At 47.9% G+C, this 3,874-nt stretch overlaps 1 protein-coding gene across 3 annotated transcripts in view; it reads left to right on the top strand.

Annotated features, from left to right (window-relative positions):
• The first annotated feature begins 2,131 nt into the window (after nt 1-2,131).
• PIK3CA (phosphatidylinositol-4,5-bisphosphate 3-kinase catalytic subunit alpha) overlaps nt 2,132-3,874 on the top strand; it is a 76,754-nt gene continuing 75,011 nt past the window's right edge. Inside the window, exon 1 of one of the 3 annotated variants that reach the window (XM_038415576.2) lies at nt 2,132-2,201. The gene's annotated coding sequence lies outside the window, so the exon portion shown is untranslated. The other 2 variants (XM_038415583.2, XM_038415577.2) reach the window with 2 other exon arrangements.

Genomic DNA, 3,874 nt, shown 5'->3' with positions numbered 1-3,874 from the left:
TTTTAGTCAGGGGTATATAGTAAAAGTCATGGACAGGTCACAGGCTATGAATTTTTGTTTACTGCCTGTGTCTTTTACTAAAAATACCCCTCACTAAAATGTAGCCTTAATCATCGTTAATCTATTTTGTTCCTTCCGGTTTTCATTCTCCCAGTACCATTTCTTCTAAAGTTCACACTGAAAATATAAATGCCTATAATATCATGACAAAAATAAATATCATACAGTATAAGCATGATTGCACTAGATGGCAGCAAGCAATCAGAACCACAAAAGAAGAAGAAATTTCAAAATATCAAAGCAATTTCAAAGCATTTCTTTCCAAGTGCAGAAAAGATACTTGGGTTGACAACATTCTTAGCAAAGTACACACAGTTTTTGTTAGTTAATAAGTCAAAACACAAAATACAAGTGAGATGTTATAAATTACTAAAGAGAGAGAGATGACTTTTAAGCAGTGAGGACCTTGTATTTTAGCACAAACGTTTTATAAATGAACAAGATAGCAAATGACAGGTTTCAGAGTGGTAGCCATGCTAGTCTGTATCAGCAAAAAAAATGAGGAGTAGTTATTGCACCTTAGAGACTAACAAATTTTTTTGGGCATAAGCTTTCGTGGGCTAAAACCCACTTCATCAGATGCATACAGTGGAAAATACAGTAGGAAGATAGATATACACAGAGAACATGAAAAAATGGGTGTTGCCATACCAACTGTAATGAGACCAATCAATTAAGGTGGGCTATTATCAGCAGGAGGAAAAAAAATCTTTTGTAGTAATAATCAGGATGGCCCATTTCAAACAGTTGACAAGAAGGTGTGAGTAACAGTAGAGGGAAAATTAGCATGGGGAAATAGTTTTTACTTTGTGTAAAGACCATTCCCAGTCTTTATTCAAGCCTAAGTTAATGGTGTCCAGTTTGCAAATTAATTCCAATTTTGCAGTTTCTCGTTGGAGTCTGTTTTTGAAGTTTTTTGTTGGAGTATTGCGACTTTTAGGTCTGAAATTGAGTGACCAGGGAGGCTGAAGTGTTCTCCGACTGGTTTTTGAATGTTATCATTCTTGATGTCTGATTTGTGTCCATTTATTCTTTTGCATAGAGATTGTCCGGTTTGGCCAATTTACATGGCAGAGGGGCATTGCTGGCACATGATGGCATATATCACATTGGTAGATGTGCAGGTGAACGAGCCTCTGATCGTGTGGCTGATGTGATTAGGTCCTATAATGGTGTCCCTTGAATAGATATGTGGCCGGAGTTGGCAACGAGTTTTGTGGCAAGGATAGGTTTTTCTTGTGTGGTGTGTGGTTGCTGGTGAGTATTTGCTTCAGGTAAGATAGCAAATGGTGATTCATGAGGTCACCACTACTTTGAAGTGGCCAGGACTATACATCTCAGAGATAGTATCTATCACATAGATCAGAGGCTAAAAAGACCTATCAGATCAATCCGTTTATCATGTGGCAAATGCATACAATGTGACATTCACGAAAGCTTATGCTCTAATAAATTTGTTAGTCTCTAAGGTGCCACAAGTACTCCTTTTCTATTCACTATGACAGAATCAGCAGGGGCGAAGGCCCTCCCAGCTATGATGTCCATCTACAGCACAGCCGTGTGAGCAAATCCCATTTCCTCCGCTGACCATGATATCATCCGGCTATGAGATCACTGGGAGGGCTGATGACGCAGTGAGGTGTGACTGCGTTTTTCCCGTTGTGCACCGTGTTGCTGCCCTCCCGCCACGATTTAGACCAGGGGTTCTCAAACAGGGGGTCGGGACCCCTCAGGGGGTCGCAAGGTTATTACACGGGGGAGGGGGGGGTCGTGAGCTGTCAACCTCCACCCCAAATCCCGCTTTGCATTGGTAATGGTGTTAAATATATAAAAAGTGGTTTGTTTGTTTTTTTTCAATCTATAAGGGACGGGGGGGCTCGCGCTGAGAGGCTTGCTGTGCGAAAGGGGTCGCCAGTAAATAGGTTTGAGAGCCACCTATTGAGCCAAAGAAGGCGCTGGCACAAAGTCAAGGCAAGGGGAGTGCTGCGTACCCCCCAGCTGCGTGCCCGCCCCTCGACTAGAGACCGGGGGGAAGGGGGGGGGGCAAAACCAGCCGCGCCAGCCCCGCGCCCCCTCAGCGCATGCGCACTGAACGTTCCTCTCTCGCTCACGCCTCCCCTCCCGCTTTCTAATCACTTCCGGTGAGTCCGTGCGCGCCCGGGGGCACCCCCGCTCCCTTCCTGTTATTCCCTGTGAGGGGAAGCGGCTCTCCTAGGGGCTGAGGGGGCTCGGCGAGCCCGGGGAAGCGCTGGGGCCGGCGGTTCGCTTTCCGCTGCTCTGAGGGCGCACCGGGCCCCCGAGACCCGAGGACGGGGCTCTGGCGGCTTGAAGGGGCGGGGGGCTGCGGGTCCCGCTGGGCGCTGCCCGTCGGGGAGGCGGAGGCTCCGGGCGGGGGGAGCTTCACGGGCGGGGGGCCGAGTTGTTCGTCCCCCGTCCCCCCCTCGGCTCCCGGTCTTGGCCGCCGCCTCCCCCGGTGCGGGGCTGCCTCTCCCGCGCCCGCCCCCACCCCCAAGTTGGCCCCGTCTCGGGCCTCGGCGCTGGAACCGAACGCACCGGGGAGCGAGAGGTGAGTCACCCGGGGAGAGGGGCTGGGCGGGGGGGAGGCACCCCGAGCCGGGCGGGAGGCGCCGCAGCTTCCCCGGGGTGAGGCAGGGCTGCTGTCCTGTCCCCCCTCCCACCCCACCGCTAACCCCACAAGGTGGGATCGATCTGCCCCCTAGCTCAGGGGCTAGGAAACGAAGAAACGGGGGGTTAATTGGTCGCTAATTTTGAGTGTTGCTAATCATGCCGTTTTTTCTTGTCACCACGCCATGCTGCTTGATTTTCTGATGACCGCTCCTGTGGTGCCGGTATTAACGCCATGGTGCCCAGAGCTTTCAGTCAGCATCGGACTCTGTTGTGCAAACACAGACCCAGTCCCTGCTCTGCAGAGTTGAGGAGCTAACTTAAAAAAAAAAAATGCCAGTGTGAAAATATTGCCTTCTGTATAATAGGCGAATAGAGAAATAAAACCTCATCACCGGCTGATGCTACGCTGGGTGGCACTTCGTTCTGGTGAACTCAGGTCGCGGATCTTTGAAAAGTGTCTTGTGTGTTGTTTCTAAGCTCTGCACAAATTCAGTCAACTTCCTCAGTTTAAATCTTATGCCTTTCCATGTATACACTCAGGACCTGAACAATAAATAGTGCAATTGCTGAGTTAATAGTCCCCTTTAGATATTTTGTCAATGCATTGACTAATGTGTAGTGTTTTTATGTACCTTATGGCAATGGTTGGTGGCTAACAAGGTGGCAATGGCTCTTCTCCAACAGGGAAGGAAAAAAACAGTTAAAAAATAGATTTTATTAAATGAAACTCGGAGTCCATACTGTGTTGTTTGCTTTATAAAATGTATTTATTTTAAAACATAAAAATGCATACATCATCCACAATGATATGCTTCTAGTTCTGTTGGTAGAGTGCAACTGAATTCTCAGTCTGTTAACTAGATAAGCCTAATCAGGGCAGGAAACACCTTTCAGCTATGTGTGATGTCTAGCACTGGGCTTTTAGTCTGTAACAGGGGCTCCTAGGTGCTATCCTAGGTGTAGCTCACGAAAGCCTATGCTCTAATAAATTTGTTAGTCTCTAAGGTGCCACAAGTACTCCTTTTTTTTCTTTTTGCGAATACAGACTAACACGGCTGCTACTCTGAAACCTGTAATTACCATGCAAGTGGCTCTTGCTGCAGAGGAGCCATCCTGGCCAAATAATGGGAAAATTCTGTGTGTGTGTGTGTGTGTGTGTGTGTGTGTGTGTGTGTGTGTAAAAACA

The sequence above is a fragment of the Dermochelys coriacea genome, chromosome 9, assembly GCF_009764565.3.
Source record: "Dermochelys coriacea isolate rDerCor1 chromosome 9, rDerCor1.pri.v4, whole genome shotgun sequence".
Classification (NCBI taxonomy): Eukaryota; Metazoa; Chordata; order Testudines; family Dermochelyidae; genus Dermochelys; species Dermochelys coriacea.
Note: the sequence above shows the minus strand (reverse complement) of the source record. Positions and strands in the feature narration are given on the sequence as shown.